The sequence below is a fragment of the Rhipicephalus sanguineus genome, chromosome 1, assembly GCF_013339695.2.
Source record: "Rhipicephalus sanguineus isolate Rsan-2018 chromosome 1, BIME_Rsan_1.4, whole genome shotgun sequence".
NCBI classification, from domain to species: Eukaryota; Metazoa; Arthropoda; class Arachnida; order Ixodida; family Ixodidae; genus Rhipicephalus; species Rhipicephalus sanguineus.
In genome coordinates this window covers 214350108-214367574 of record NC_051176.1, presented here as the reverse complement: position 1 = coordinate 214367574, position 17467 = coordinate 214350108, and the positions used below count along the sequence as shown (strand labels likewise).

The 17467-nt window shown below is 46.6% G+C and overlaps 1 protein-coding gene and 1 non-coding gene across 3 annotated transcripts in view; one reads left to right on the top strand and one right to left on the bottom strand.

Moving 5' to 3' along the window:
* Window positions 1-834: 834 nt before the first annotated feature.
* On the bottom strand, window positions 835-906 carry Trnat-cgu (transfer RNA threonine (anticodon CGU)). The gene has a single exon. It is a non-coding gene; the product is annotated as a tRNA-Thr (tRNA).
* A 12099-nt stretch (window positions 907-13005) lies between these two features.
* Window positions 13006-17467, top strand: part of LOC119407263 (uncharacterized) — a 123525-nt gene continuing 119063 nt past the window's right edge. For both annotated transcript variants that reach the window (XM_037674160.2, XM_037674153.2), the window contains exon 1: window positions 13006-13089. The gene's annotated coding sequence lies outside the window, so the exon portion shown is untranslated. The remainder of the gene's footprint in view (window positions 13090-17467) is intronic.

The window sequence follows — 17467 nt, the reverse complement described above, 5'->3', positions numbered from 1 at the left end:
GATACAAATGCACGATCATGAGGGAGCAGGCCTTCGGACTAACTAATATCTCACGCCCTTGACGCAAACTTCAAGACTGCTCGGGATTCCGTAATTAGCTCATCAACTTAGTTTTTATTTATTGTCACAATTTTATATCTATTAACGAAAGGAAGGAGCGGTGGCGAGAGCTGACAGAAAAGTGCCGCGCACAGATTTTTTTTTTTTGCTATGAGGACAGGTGGGCCGACGCCGGAGATATGGCGTAAATTTTCATTTTTAATTAATTTGTCAACTTCGCCTTCATGTTGTAAACACAATTTCATATCGCACTTTCCATCTACAAAGTCAAATTTAGCGCCAAAATGACAAGAAATGCGTGAATTACGGTTGCCAAAAATTTTAAAGGAATGTTGAATATCATTCAATAACCTCAGGAAAAAATTTCCTCGGTTCAGTGGCCAAATAAATACTACGTATTTAAAGCGCATTGATTGTACAGATTGTATACACGATGATCACGCCAGTCGGGAAGCGCGTCGCATCACATGTAAACACGACCCGATCGAGCTGCGTTCCGATCCCCACATTTTCGCTCTCTGGTAAGTTTTCTCTCACAGACCGTTTCCAGATGCAATACCGAATTCTCAAAAAAAAAAAAAAAAAAAGAAGCATTGTGGAATAGCGCAAATAACACACAGGGACACAGGCAAGTGAGGAGACACATTACACATGCGTAGTGTGCGTCGTCTCACTTGTCCGTGTCCCTGTGTGCGATTTGCGTTATTCCACAATGCATTCGTACAAACTAGCTCGGCTTTCCTTACTGAAAAAAAAAAAGAAGCGAAAAACTCCTGCCGCCAGTGAGGTTTGAACTCACGACCCCTGGTTTACGAGACCAGTGCTCTACCACTGAGCTATAGCGGCGCACGTGGCACGTGCGCCTTACGGGCGGCAACAACTACGCGCAGGTTTCTCTCTCTCTCTCTGATGAACGGTGGACAAACAAGCTATCTCTATACCAGCGGCAAAAAAAAAAAAAGAAAGAAAAACGCAAGTTGCCTCCCGCGTGGGACAATTAAGTATGCTTGCCGCGTAAACATTTACGAGAAGCGGCACGAACGCACGGCAATCGTACGTTTATGGATCAGACATCTATTTTTTCGCGGAATTTTTCTTGCTGGTAATGTGTGCTACCATTGGCGCAGCCAGGCGAGAAAGTAAGTGACTCCCCCCCCCCCCCCCTCCCCCTTCAATCCCGCCCTCGAAACTTTTCTATTTTGCGCGTGTATATATACACGCACATGTAGAAACGCACGCACAAACTTACGTAAAGTGTGAGTGAACACCCCTCCCCCCTCCCCCGGTCCCCGAAAAAAAAGAATTTTATTACCACGTCCCTGTCCGCCAGCCCTTTAGCCTAACTGCAACAACGACAACGACCAGGTGACCAAGGGAGTGAGTGAAGCGTGTGCGCCCTAAACCCGTACGAGCATGCGAGGCGGTCTCCAGTTTCTATCAAAGCCATGGCAGAACGCATATGCTTGTCTTTGTACACACGAATCGGCAGCCGCATGCCGGTGAAAATGGAATTCTACGTCAAGAGACGAAAGGCACGACGGAAAACCGCCGCCGTAGACACGTCGCAGGCGCTTGCACAATAGCAATCAAGGCTCGGCGTGACATTGAGGTGTCCTGCGGCGGGGCAGCGTCTCCGTGATGTGCGGGGGCGCGCCGTCGGGCGTCGCCGCGCTGGTTCGTCGGACGTGGCGTCATCTCACGCTTGGTGTTTCAGTGCGATTCGCAAGATTAAAGAAGAAATATAATAAAGAAAGCGCGACCTGCAGGTGATCAGCAAAATGTCCTCGCACAATAACGCGCTCCTCCGCGGTTAGCTCACCGTGTAATTACGTACAGGACGCTTTGCCCGTGGTTTTGTTGTCAGCAAAATGGACATTCCACCTCTACGTTTCTTCACCAGTGAAATAACGCTCAGGTTACTTTGTCACCAGGTAAAACCCAAGCTTCGACTGCGGCACTCGTCCAAAAGACGTCCAAAGACGTCCTTACCAAAACCACGTGTGTTGAGCACATCATAGTTTGACGACCTGAAACTATACAGGCATATAACTTTTACCTGCTTTTTTTACGCATTCTTTTGGGAGCATGAACGCTTTAAGCTTCATGTCCGCTAGCGAGAAGAACTTTAATAAACATAAGGCTCCTTGGTTACTGTGAGTGAGTGTTGGCGGTAACGCGTTACAAGTAACGCCGTTACCGCTAACGAGTTTACTTTTTGGGTAATTTAATAACGTACTATTTCGTAACTGTAACGGGTAAAGTGCTTACGTTAACATTTTTCAGTAACGTGAGGTATCACGCTACTCGTTTCTTGTTATTCCAATTCGCCTTTTCCAAGGGGGTCCTCTACGCATGCGCGGCGAGCGCCGCGCGGAGTACGACGGGAAATATGCGGGCGCCATGTTTTTTTGAGGCTCTCCTGCTCGCTTGCACTAGCTTTCGTGCGTCGCCCCACTGACCCGCTCACGTCGTGAGCGAGTCGAGTCAGAAATCTGGCTGACCGATCCCGATGTGACCGCGTTTACATGAACTCGTTTCTGACGACTCTAGAAAAAACGACACGCAGTGTCCAGCAGAGACATCAGCAGATTCGAACTGGGCTTCCGGTACCCGCTGCCGTTTCCAAAAGCCTCGGCGCTGGCGGGCCCGACCGATCCGCATTTACACGCATGCTGTAAACGGGTCGGCTGGGTCGTTTGTCGGGCAGGAATGTCTGTCGAGTTCATGGAAACGCTAGTCAGTCGTGCTGGATCATCCTAACCCCTGCAATCAGGCTGGCCCAGCCCGACCGACTAGCGTTTACATGAACTCGACAGACATTTCTGCCCGACAAACCCACTCGACCCACTTATTTACGTTTCATGCAAATGCTCTGAATGGTTTTAGTTCAGCATCAACTACTTGGGTTAGCCCGGATATAAAGCTAGGTAATCTCTCTGCATGTGTGATAAGCTGCCGCGATTGTCAACCAAAGGGGGAAAATGTTGAACAATATAAGAACACTTTCTTTTCCCACTGCTTGCAGGAGAACCATCGAGGTTTCCAGACCAGAATGCTGCAGTAGTGCAGCATTCCAGCCGGCGAATATACTTTTCTTCTTTAAATTTCCAGCCCTTTTGCAGCCCGCGGCTAGTTGACGCGCCGAAATGTGCTTGAATAACACGCTCACACACAGGCGGCACATGGGTCACGTCGGCAGTCCACGAGCCGCTTGAGCATAAAAATTTCTTCAACTCGTCCGCAGAAAAGCTGCTACTCATGCTTCGCTGCACTTACGACCGAACAGCACACTACAAGTTCACTCCTATTTTTCTTTTACACTTCCCATGCGACACACGGCTAGTCACGTCAGCGCGCAAACACGCATTCACAGCCGGGAAACGCGGACGGAGGATGGTGAGAGAGCCACAAGTCGTGATTCTGGCAGTCACCGCTAGAGGCGCGCCGCGACTCTCCCAACTGGAGTTGGGAAGCCAATTGGCGACCGTTGACCAGGCCCGGCGAGCCGCAATAGCCAGTGGGCGCCTGGACGAGGGGGCTCCACTCACAGCAGTGTTGTATGCGGTACCGAAAAAAAGTAACTAAATACGTTACTCGTTACGCTATCAAAAAAGGAACGCGTTACCGCCCTACGTTACCTATAAAAAGAGGTAACGCGTTACCGTTACCGAAAAAAAGTAACGAATATGTTACTTCTGCCGTTACTCCATGATCAGACATTTTAATCAGTGCGCCCTCGCTTCCAGAAAACAGAATAACACTTTAATAAACCTCATTTTATATTTTATATAAAACCCCTAACCAAAACAACGATTTTACCTGAATTACTAATATAACTATAGAAAACTTAGCACAAGTGTGCCGGACTTACTGCAATATTGCAGTGTCCTAATGTTTGCTGTAGAGTTGCATGTGATGGCTTATAACTTTGTGGCACATTGTAATGTCATTTCTCAAAGTGACAGTAAACATATGAGATTACGTCATCAACGCTCTCCGGAAAGAAAACATTACTGATCTCTCAGCCAATTTACTGCAATTCTGACGGCGCGCTTCTACTACCGTACAAAACATACGCGCAGATCTTGTGGGAATAAAGAAATCCTTAAATTGCATAGTCCAAGAAGAAAATATTTGCACCATAAATCAGTATTGCCCCTTTAACCTATGTAATTGCCGCGAAAACTGCGAGTGTTTATGCGAAGGCGTTTAAGGTCAGCCTCGCTCGCTCAAAAATTCATAGCAGGAATTCAACAACCAGAAACCCGCATTTAGAAGCAAATTTTATTTTAAAAACACAGAACTAATAAACAGCTAGCTCTTGCTGACAACTTGAAGAATTTAAGCAATAGTTCTATTTCAAAGCTGTCGTCGGACAGCTTGCTCCATTATAGGCGATGCGCAAAGCGCCGACGACGCCATCTGCCGCCACGGCTCGGAAGCGCTGACGGGTCCCGGCGAGCAGTGTTCCTGCGAGCGTCTACGCGAGTGCACGGATGGATGTGTTTTCGTCGTGATTTAACGACTCTGTCGGGCCTCAGCGATGTCGAAAAATAACTGCTGCGTTGTCGGCTGCTCAAACACACACAAAAAATCGCAGGAACGCACTTCTACAGGTTTCCGGTGCTATTTCATGAGCGAGAGCGACGGCGGGGGTGGATTGCGGCTGTACGACGTAGAAAGTAAGCAATCGCGCTTTGTTTACGGCAGTGTTAGAACGATTACCGTGTTTTTACTTCTTCATTTATGTCGCTACGTATTCAGCGAACGCTACTACGTTTACACTTGGTCGCCTCGCCTGCATTGTAGACGCTACAATGCACATGAGGTTGTTATTAGTGTGAAGACGCGATGCCTAGGCTCTCTTGAAAAACGAATGGCGCGAAGCGCAATGCCAGAGAATGTGGGGAAGGTGACGGCTCTTTTACAAAAGCGCCGTGGAATCACACGTGTGCTGGACGAAATCGGCTGCATTCTACCTATTGATGGCACTGGAATGCGATCATCGGTGCAGAATGTTCGCTGTGCGCTTCTGCACCGATGATGACAAGTGTATCATTTATTTTTTCACAAGTTTATCGTGCTGGTTTCAAAGTTTTACCAACGCTGACCCTTCGCGTGGCCGCACCTGTGAAATCTATACGACGGTGCGACAGCACTCCCTCAAAATCTACTATATAAACACATGGCACGTAAACGAAGCTACTGTGTCGAGAAAAAACGTTGGTTCACGCGTCAACGCATGCAGGCATTATTGATCGCGACGTTATAACGAAGGCGGTGTACTTACGATGAGCTCCACATCGTAGGGAAGCTTGTTAACGCTTGTCTGTGGCAAACACTTGGCGCGTATGGTGACGTACATTGTCGTCCCACACAGCTTTGACATCGGACACATGTCATTATAAAGTGCGGCTCCTTTGCGCACACTATCGCCGCAAAAGTAATTATCTGGGACGCGCACAAGCGGCAAATCGCACGTGCGCAAACGAAGCGTCTGCTACGCGACCGACCAGCGGTTCAAACGGCCGCAGCTACGCGGCTTTCAGTGGCGCCCCTATAGGCGCTGCGCATCGCGGATAGTGAATACGTCCGCACCTGCGGTAAATACGTTTGTGGCATACGGACCCATTAGATGATATTCCTGTTGTCGACGCCTGGTAGGCCGATAGCGGCCCGCCGCTTTGTAAGAAGGATAACTCTGGGCGCTGTCGTGCCTGGGTATTTGGATCCGTCCCTTCTCGGCAACCATGCTGTTTGCTACGAGAGGGCAGCGTCATACCCGGACTCCGTTTGGTAGCGTAGTCGAGTCTCCGGGTTGAGGAAATGCTGCTAACAAGTTGGGAAAACAATAACAAGTTTACTGGCACTTTTCGTGCCGTTGTCAGATGGGAGGAGACGCGGCGCCCGGAGGCACTTTGTCCCAGAGTTCTACGATACGTACACTCAATTACATCGTTACAAGGAAAGAGTCCGTTCTAAATTAGCTGCGAGGCGGCTTCTGCCGAGCGCTGTTTGCACTGTTAGGCATGGGCGTCGGCAGGGGGGTGCAAAAGAGGCACTTGCCTCCCCCCCCCCCCTAGCCAACGCCACAACTGCTCTTGCCCCCCATCCGAACCACACCAACGCCTGCCCCCCCTCTACCGCGATGGAACACGGATTTGCACGCCCCAAAACAAAAGCCAGCCGACGCCCAAGCTGGTAGGTTATGTGTTCGCGTGTCGGGGTGGAGTCGCACCACAGAAATTTGTCGCTGCGTGTTTAGGAAAATATCTCGCGAAGTCTTTGCTAGCGTGGGCAGGTGTTTGTCTGTATTCGTCGCCAGTTCCTCGCCTTTCGCTTGCCGAGTTTGGGATGAGGTAGGGCTTCCCAGTGCTTGTGCCACTTCAACAGTGGCGTAGCCATATGATTTTTTTCGGGGGGGGGGGGGGGGTCACGGTTCAACCATACTTTATGTACTTTCGTGCGTGCGTTTGTATGTGTGCGTTGAAAAATTTGAAGGGAAGAGGTTTGGACACGCCCCCCCCCCCCCCCCCCCTTAATGCAGGTTTTTGGGTGTAGCGCCGCGTACGAATTGGTAATAAAGAAGATGACAGGAAAGAGGCGCACTCGCAACTGAACTTTATTTTGCGTCGATTGCAAATATAAAGCTATGAAAAGCACCACGTGTTACCTCTAACACTGCCACATAGTAAAACCAGATAAAACCAGATAAAATGGCCTCAGTTGGGCAGCAGATGCATCAGCAAGCCGTCTCTTGATCTATTTTCATGTGAAATAGACTATCTCGATGATTAGTGCGCCAGGCCAGTTTATCTGGTTTCATCTGGTTTTGCTATGTGGCAGTGTTGGAGGTAACACGTGGTGCTTTTCATAGCTTTATATTTGCAATCGACGCAAAATAAAGTTCAGTTGCGAGTGCGCCTCTTTCCTGTCATCTTCTTTCTTACCAATTCGTACGCGGCGCTACAACCAAAAACCTGCAATGAAATACCAACTAGCCTGCATTGACACCCTTGTACAGTATACCCCCCCCCCCCTATATGTTTTAATATATATATATATATATATATATATATATATATATATATATAACGTTTTATATGGTATAGAATGTTATGAGATACTTGAAATGTGTCACCTTTTAAGTTGAAAAATGCTGTACAGTTGAAACCCGCAATAACGAAATCGGCGGGGAAAGCAGAAAATTTCGCCCTTGCGGGAATTTCGTTGGCGCGAGAATGCAGCAGAAACGACATGAAATTTACAAAAAACACATTTTATTTCTAAAAGTCAGTAAGTTTGCTTTGGCGGGCCTTACCATGCAGCATTTTCATGCCTCTCGATCGGGAATCTCGTTTGCCACGGCACAAAGTTCGCCCTATGCACGGAGGCACCGCGCTGTCACCATTACCGTCATTAAGTGCGCCTACAGGCGAACCTTCTTCCGGCTCCGCTGGATCAGCGCGCAATCGTGGACAGCGAGCTGCACGCAACGCCGAATTCTTCGGCAATGTCAATTTTTTTCCAGCCCTTTTCCACATCACTGATGATTGCAGCCTTATCTTCCAGCGTGATGAACTTCCGCTTTTTCGTTGGAGGCGGCATCTTCGCAGGCAGCGAAATCGGACGAAGCAGTCGCAACACACAGATTCACGTTGCACCAAGCGACCAAGCAAACGCTCCACAAATGGCTCCACACACGCGACCATATGCGCGCAAAGCCGACAAAGCCAAGCACAGAGCCAAGCCAACGAACGAAACTCCATGAGGAATGTGGATTTGGCTACGTAGTCCGCGATAACGAGCAGGTGTTTCGCCAAGCCATCATCATCATCACTGTCGCCAGCTTTGTTTTTTGTAAACAATGATGGCGGCTGCTTCTCAAGTGCGCTGTAGCGATAGTTTTGCACAATTTAAGTGTAGCATGACTGCATTTCAGCAGTTTTTGAATGTAGTTGATGTTGCGAGAGTATATTATTTGCGCACTCGTGTTTCAAAAATTTCGTTAATAAGGGACTGCGGTATGAATATCTTTCGTAGTCTCGAGTTACGAAATTCATTGACTCCTACGGGCGTTCGCCGGTGCTCTGAAAATATTTCGTTGCGGTGAGAATTTCGTTCCCTCGGGATTTCGTTATCGCGGGTTTCGACTGTACCACGAAATGGGTTACATTGGGCCGTGGGTGTGTTATCGCTGGTTTCAACCAGTTGGTTTGGGAAGCGTTGAGTCGGCATCCAAAAATTGTTGTGCCGCAACGACCAGCACACATTGGAAGGATATTATTGCACAAGATGCCAACCAATCAACACATACTTTCTGGAGCAATTAACGCTTTTCGTGTTCGCCTTTTACGTGCGTGAAATGCGTGAATTCTTGACGTTTTAATCGTACGGTAAATATTCTATATGTAACTTGCGTTGGTGACCTCACAAGCGAAATATTACTTTTGAGAAATAGAGAAGGGGACAAAATTTTATTTACAATCGCTTGCGCGATGCGCCTGAAGGCGCGCTGCCACTAATGAAACATGCTCTGAAACGTGTCAACAGAACTTCCTTACCGTCGTCACTGCATTTAGTCGTGCCGCGCGCTAGACCCTCTTCCCAACCATCCTGCACTACACGCAAGATATAAGCACTCTTGGGAGAGGGCATATATCTTATACCTAGCGCATGACTTCGTTCGCAACGATGGCAGGCTCACATATGGCTCGGCGACGAGCTTCGTTTTCGTTGTGAGGTACACGTAGTAACTATGAAAGAAGTTACTCTCATATGCCGGTAACGCGGATAGGTTCTCACACACTCGTCTCACATTTTTATTTATGTACCAACTGATTACTTAAAAAAACAGATACGAGCCAGCGGTATAGCAGCGACCACATACAACTCGCGCACACGAGCCTTCAACATGGCGCCGCATTTGTAGCTTCGTCGTCAAACTTCCGACAGATGGCAGCAATTTCGCATCAGGTGTGTGGACGGGGGGGGGGGGGGGGGTTGCAACAACAACCTATTGCAACAACATATTGTAGATGAAGGAGGAAATCAATTGGAAGGGTACGGAGCGCTATAGGTTACCTCCGAAAGGTAAGCGCCGATTCGTTTACAAAGATCGTCCCGGGGATTTCCCCGGTGAGTAAAAGTGTGACGGAGAGAGCAACCGAGGAAGAGCTAGCACATGATAATTTCAACTGGAAAAAGGCCGAAGGAAAAATTCTGAAGCGCACTGCCGCGGGTTTAGATGGGGTTCCCGTTAGCCTCGTTAACGAACTAGGACATAACACTAAAGAAGCACTGCTGAAAGCCGTAGAAAAATGCTTACAGGACAAGCAAATGCAAGACAGTGGGCGAAAAAGTAGAATGAACTTAATCTATAAAGGCAAGGGAGAAAAGGATAAGATTCGCTCGTATAGACCACTTACCATTACATCGGTAGTATACAGGTTGGCGATGCAGGCAGTAAAAATACAAATAGAAACATCGGCAGAACATAACAATATTTGTTCTCACTAAGTGTTTGTAACGATGTTTGTTCTCATTCAGTGTATAGAAATATCTCAAATGGAAAATAGGCCCTTGTGCGTGGCTTTTCTAGACATCACTGGGGCGTACGACAACGTTAATCAGGAAATTTTGTGGGATATATTGAAAGGAATGAGCATAGGCAACGACTGTATACAGCTTTTGAGGGAGATATACCGAGAAAATACAGTTTGCATAGAATGGGACGAAATGAGTAGCAAAGAGAACGTTGAGATTGGCAAGGGGCTGAGACAGGGATGTCCTTTGTCCCCGCTGTTATTCATGCTGTACATGGTGAGTATGGAAAAAGCGCTAGAAAGGAACATTGGTTTTAATCTGTCACACAAACAGGGCGGCGTGATGCTTGAGCAGAAGCTTCCAGATTTATTTTATGCGAATTATATCGTCTTATTTGCGGACAGTCGAGATGACATACAGCGGCTGGCGGATATATGCGGAAGGGAGTGTGAAGCTCTTGGACTCTATAGGATTTAGTTTAACGAAGTGTGGATTGATGGTATTCAATGATCAGTGTGATCAGGCGGTGTCAATACAGGGCCAAGAAATACCGAGTGCGAATACAATATGAATATAGTACGGGTAAATGAGAGTGATAGATACATAGAGGTACAGGATAAAGCCTCGGCAGCAAAAGGAAAGAGGACTGCTGCAATAATGAAGCACATAGTGTTAATTGTGGGGGTACAGTAGGTACGACGTGCTTCGAGGTCTGTGGAAAGGTGTAATGGTTCCGGGGCTTACTTTTGGGAACTCAGTGGTGTGCATGAGGTCAAGGTGCAATCAGGAATGGATGTAAATCAAAGGACTGTGGGACGCCTCGCGTTGGATGCTCACGGGAAGAGGACAAATGAGGCTGCAAAGGGCGATATGGGATGGGCAAGTTTTGAGGCGAGGGAAGCTCAGAGCAAAATAAGGTTCGAAGAGACGCTAAGGAATTTGAAGGAGAGTAGATGGGAAGAGAAGGTGTTCCGTTATTTTTATAGGAAGAGTGTGGAGACACAGTGGAGAAAAAGAACTAGGAGGCTCACCAGTAAATATACGGCTGGTAGTGCAAGCATTATGTCAACAAAGAGCGTTAAGCGAAAAGTCAGAGAGGAGGAGATGATTTACTGGACGGCAGCTATGGAGGAAAAACCGGCTCTGAGTAACTACCGAAGGGGCAAAAACGAAATAAGGAGGAAGGCATTTTACGATAATTCAAGGGGAAGCGCTTTACTGTTTGAAGCGAGGTCGGGTTGCCTTAGAACGCGTAGTTATAAAGCGAGATTCAGTAAAGAAGAGCAATGCACGTGCTGCGGGGAAGATCAGGAAACGGCGGAGCATGTTCTGATTGAATGTGGAGATATCCATCCAGGTGTACGCTTGGGCACAAGCCTACATGAAGCCTTGGGTTTTAGGGACAACAGTGGAAAGCTGAACACACTCGCGATTGAAATAAGAGACGGTTAGAGTATTGGTGGCAGAAAATTAAACAGAAAGGACAAAAATAAATATTGCAAAAAATAAGGACATTCTGCCGTAAAGGGCAGAGAACTGGGCTGAGAATTTACGTTTTTTTCCCCCTGTAGTAAGATAGATTTAATCGAAGTAGAGGCATTAAACCAAAATTAAAAAAAAAGGAAAAAGGTTTTGTTTTATTTGTCGAGCCTTGTGGCACACTTGTCACCGCCCCGTCATAAAGGGGACGCTCATAGCATCCATCCATCCATTGTCTATATAGCAAGGGGGTGGGAAAGGGATGTGAGGGTGAAGAGGAGAGATGGAAGGGTGAGGGAAAGGCGGAGGAGGAGAGTAAAGCATAGCGTAGAAATAAAGAGAGAGAAAGAAATGAAGAGATTGAAAGAAAGAGGAAGCGAGAAATAGGGTGAGAGAAAAAGAAAGAAATCCAAGAAAGAGAAAGAAAGATAGAAAGAGCGAGAAAGAGAAAGAAGTAGATAGAGAGAGAAAGAAAGAAATAGAAATAAACAGAGAAAGAAAAGACAGACAAAACAGAGAGATGAGAGAAAAAGGAAGAGAAACCGGGACGACCGCCCGACTTCCTTCAGGCTTGGCGCCACTAGTGCGAAGCTGCCTTCATTTTTTTTTTTTTTGTGGCTGTTATCACTTCATATGCCACATGTCCGAAGTAGAATTTCAGTTGAAGGCTAGCAAGCCTTCTGTGTGCGTGTTTCTTTGTTCCTGTTTTATTTTCGCTAGTAATACGTATTCTCGTCAAAAGTCGATGGAAACATACAACTTGTATGATTACGATTAAGATATATTACTGAATAACAATATATACGGTTCAAATCAGCGGCGCTTTTTTTTTTTTCATAATTCTACACATCAAAAACACGGACAAGAAGCACGGACACGTTACAAGAGTGCGAGTGATTGAGGCATACTGTGTCCTCACTGTTACCGTACATTTACCTTCTAATCATGTCATCGTCACAATCATTCTGGGCCTATTATAGGTCCACTGCAGGAAGAAGGCCCCTGAAACAATTTTTAATTTATCCTATCTTGTGCGAGCTGAATTCATATTATCGTTGCGAACTCTTTAACTTCGTCGCTCTACTTTAGCCTTTGCCGTCCTAATTTATCATTTCATAGTTTAAATGATTTCATCGTCTGCGAGAAGTCTGGTGGTATAGAAGTCGCGATACAATTCACAAAGCAACTAGTTTATTATAATAACAATAAGTAGTTGACGCCTTTGCCCTCGACGACGCATCAAAGCTGAGATAAGTAACTGTCGACAACGGAAGGCTGGCTGTCTTTCAGGCGACAGAACGAATTGCGCCAGCATGGGGATATCCCTGGGGGTCGGCACGCTCGCAATCTTCAGGTCTGTCTGCACATTTGGCTTTCAGTCACCACTACGATGTGCGAGCACTTTTTGCCGTTGCTTCTATACCCGAGCCATGACCTTGTATGGGATGCTTTTTTTTCTCTGCTGTTCGTCGTTTCTCTTGATACTGTACAAGCACTCCACTACGGCGTCTCTCATAATCATATCGTGGTTTTGGCACGTTAAACCCGACTCGACGGTAATATTGTTGAAGAAAACAATAGAGACAAAGTGTGACATGAGTCGTGGAAATAAGGACAGTCATGCCTTTCTTCCCGTAACACCAGCGGGATATCAGCCGGGACATTTAACACAGTGCGTATACATATAGAGCTGGCCCTCTTGAGCATTTCGACAAGTATTTTTGCGCGCTGGTGGGAACGAAAATCGAGAGAGCCGAACAAAAACAAGCCCAGCCGACGTGGCGGAGGACGGGTGCAGGCTGCGGCTTTTTCGCCGAGGTGCGAGTCGAGTTACCGCGTCGTCCCCGCTCCTGATGGGTAACACTCGCGCCCAGCGGCGGTCTGCCGGGTTTGCGACTGTGAACGGGGACACAGAAAGGAGCCACGCCGCGCTGGACGATCGAGGACAGCCGACGACGTTTGCGGATAGCCGCATAGGCTGTGCCTACATCACCGCGGAAAATTGTAAGTGAACTCTATTTAAGACTAGTACAGTGGAGATGTAATGAATTATATTATTTTTTAGATAAATGCACATTTTTTGCAGATTGAAGCAAACAACACGTACAGAGTGAAACATTTAAACCATCGTAAACGCCGTATGTAGATTTTATCAGTTGCTTCTTTTATGGGGCGCCTTTACAAAAATACAGCGATCTTTTCTTTAATTGTGTATCGCATAAGGGTATAATCAGTTTTGTGTAAAAATTGATTGTACCACTATGCCTACAGACGTTTTTACGTGCGCCTAAATGCGCAAGCGTACTTGAACTCCCCTATACTCTTTGTACTTTTTTCGTATGTTGTCGAACTACTATATTGATAATTTACTATGGAATTTGCAGGAAGAGAATAAAAGTCTGATTGCCGAAATCTACGTACGATCGCTAAAACGCAGGCGCATCGGACTGGTGTCATGTAACGCTACAGAACCCTGTAGCAAAGTGGAGACGCACTACCGCATAGGCGCATGTAGGAATACCGCACACGTCTGCACATTAAGACACACTCCTAACCCGGAAGCGACGATTCCGTAACGCTTCCCTCGTTTTACGCAGTCAGCTGGATTTCTCGAAGTAATATCGGCCATTGTCTCTTAAGGGCAGCTGAAGTAATGCTATTGCCGGCGTCACGTTTATGGCATGTACACACGCATAGGAACGCTCTATAAACCTGACCGCACGTGGCAACGTGATAGTATCGATGACCTCTGTGGTACAGTGTTTGCCAGGGGGTTGAGTGGACTGGTTGGAAGCCGACGACCTCTAAGTTTACGTAACGTATGTAAATACGCAGTCAGTATCGAGGTCAACGGGGTCCTATTTTGGAAGAATAATAACGTCCGGGGCAGAGTGGGGGAGGGTGCACGAATATAGACAAGGCCCCGGCCTCAACATCAATGGAATGTCGCTAAACCATTGGCCTTACTGACGCTTCACACGCACGAGCTAGCCGCCAGCGGTGTGTTACGCGATGGATTAATTGTCGCTCCCTTTATCGCAAACCGCGTTACACGGTTTAATTGCAAGAAATCTTGGCGATGTGAGCGCCCTCATTTAGTGACGCCGAGATACAGACATGGTAGAGTGCGAGTCCGATAAGGAAGTGACTGTTTGTGACACGCACTGTTGCTTTAGGCCTTCCAATTCTGGTACTTTTTTTTTGCGTGTTATTAACTTGTTACAGAACTGTACAAGAATCTTCCTATATTTACGTGTGACATCGTTTCCTATTGAACTACGGTTTATTTATTGGCTACTTCGGACGCTGTCCTGGTATACACGAAGTATTGTACTATGCGACCGCTGATTCAGACAAACGAAGTCATGCAGCATATAAGTCTGTCGTAGACTTATTACCAGCGGACCGATTTCTCCAAGTTGAGCCATATCACGCTCGTCTACGGACCGTGAATCAGCGAGCGAGCTGACCCGTCGTGTAGATCCAGATTTACGTGTGAGCCGCCTCATTGGCGCAGGGTATGCTCATGCCAGTGAGAGTCGAGTTGCTCGTATGGTATCACCCGAACATAACGAACGCTTTTACACGTACGCCCCTGCCTTTCACTTAACCCCTCTCTCTCTCTCTCTTTACACGTACGCGGCAGTTCATGACATGTAGAAGAGAGGCAGAGGTCAAACTGCTGGGGTAGCTGTGCGCGCATGACCTTGGGTGAAGCGTGCAGCGGCGGACAAGTGGCCGCTGTCAATTTGCCTCACTTCAATTTGAAAACGTCAATTTGCCAGGCGTTTTCTACCAAATGACCCCTAGTGCATCGCGTCTTTCTCGCACATCACCTTCTTTTGACCGAAGGAAATCTCCGCGACGACTAAATGGCTGCGTTATTGCACTACTGCGCACGAGGACGCGCGTTCGAACAACAAGGTACTTGTTCTCAGTATATCTATAGTAATTGTGTTCAGTAAACTCATGTGCTGGCGCTGGCACATCACAACATAGCTGTGCTGGTGACAACACACGAGCTTTTGTGTGTTGCCTCCTTTTTCTTAGCCTGTGTATAGTTTAATCAGTGGCCACCCTGTTGCAGCCGCGATCCTGTGCTGTGAACACGAACCGCACGGTGCAACCTCCGTAGCGCGAGGCTTCATGTACTACATGCAAGAGCCAATGCACTGCCGTTGTATTCACGGGAATATGCTGCTACTATAATTTTATCATGCCACTGAGCCGATACTGCGCCTAGGTTTCCATGACAGCACGATATTATTATAAGCGTGGAAGCCCGTTTCTTGGGAATGCTTCAACAGCGACTTATGAAATATGTTGATGAGCCAAACATGATAGCCTCACTCATAGTCGTCACTTCGGTCAGGACGTGTCTTCATATTCCTAAGTGCGCTCTCCTAGGCTGGCTTCGTCTCAGGACAAATACATAGTAAATGGCGGACATCCGCAATAGACACAGAAACGGAGCGCTCGTATTCATATAATGACTATACAGGTACATGTAAAGGATAGTGTGAGTGCATGATCATCCACGGAGGGGGGACGAGGACACGTGCACCCCGCCGGAGGACATATTGTCAGTCAAATATAGGCCAGAGCGGGTTGAGAAGGAAGGTCAAGAGAGGGGTTACAGGTTTCAGTTTCAGTTTCAGTTTATTGAACGTATTTGAATGGGGGGTTACATATGGGGAGAAGTATACAGAAAGAGGTCCCTTAGTGCGAACACTGCAATGAGACCTCTTGTTATAGAATACATAAGAAAATAAAATCATGAGCAGAAATAGCGCCAAACAAGGATAGAATGTGCACAAAATAATAGGAGTGGCATTATGGTATGCAAAGACAATTTACACTATTTGACATTGAAAATACAAGAAAGGTAGCAAAATAAGTAAGAGGTAACGAAGTGTAATGATGCTATCTTTAGGACAGTATACTAATAAATATTTCACATGAAAAAGAATGTAATGAAACTGAATAAAGAATACATGAAGCATTGTGAAAGCGGCGATGAAGTAACGACAGTGATTACATATAGTTCAAATATCCAAAGGATGGTTCAGAAAAAGGCGAACGGAATGTTTGAAAGCATATAAAGAGGGCGAGGTTTTGGCTTCCAAAGGCAGAGTGTTCCACACCTTGATTGCGGAGAAGCTTACTGTTTTTTGTCCATAGTTTGTGCGCGCCTTGGGCGGAAAAATATTGCTTTGAAGGGAGAAACGTGTATTATTAGAGGAAGTCGTAAATTTCTTACCTACGACATACAGCAGATTCGGATTACGTACCATGCGGTAGGCAATTACGGCTAAGTTAAGACGATAATATTTGAAATGGGAAAGATATTTAGTGAAGAGAATAGTGGAGCCGAATGAGCGTGATAATTACTGTGCGTTATTATACGGAGAGCCTGTTTTTGAATATGCGCTAATGGGCTTAAGTAAGTTTTATATGTAAGTCCCCAAGATTCAATGCAGTAGTTGAAATGACTATGAAGGAACGCAAAATAGAGAGAAGTTAGAGTAGGGAGCGCAAAATATTGGCGGGCTCTGAGCAGAACACGAATGCCATAGGCGGTCTTTCTTTTTATTTGGTTAATATGTTCATTAAAGTTCAAGAAACAGTCAAGTTCGATGCCGAGAAATGTGCACTTGTCAGATGGGAATATTTCATGGTTATTGACATACACTGGTAGCGCGTTATCACGTTTTTCCGACCGAGAACTGAAAATGACATACTTTGTCATAGATGGGTTAATAACAAGCTTGTTTTTATGGCACCAACTAATTACGCTCTGAAGATCACTGTTTAGCTGGGAGGTTAGGGCAGGAATGGAGTCATGTGCAGTGAAAATGGTGGTGTCATCAGCGTAAAGCAAGGATTCTGTGTGAGGTGATAAACAGTCTGCCAGGTCATTTATGTAGATGAGAAATAAAAGAGGACCTAATATAGATCCTTGTGGGACTCCTATATTGATAGTTTTGGAGTCCGAGAGCACGCCTGAAATAGATACAACTTGTGTACGGTTCAGTAACTAGAAATGAATTCTCGTGAAGGGCCAGTTACACCATAAGAAGAGAGCTTGTTCATGAGAATAGCGTACTATTAGAGAATAGCGTGATGAGTACTATTGAACACTGCGGTCCTATAGAGCTCATCGCGGACATTAAGATGTGCCTGTACCTAATGGAGACTAACATTAGCAATAGCACACAAACACAGGCGTGCGCAGGGTTCCCCTTATCGCAGCGCCCCCCCCCCCTCTTATGTGAGTGACACCCCCCCCCCTAACGCATGCCCATGCACGTGAAGACGTATGCGTCATGTTTCTGTCGTCGCTTGCTTGAACTGCCGTACCCCCGGATCAGATATCCCCCTT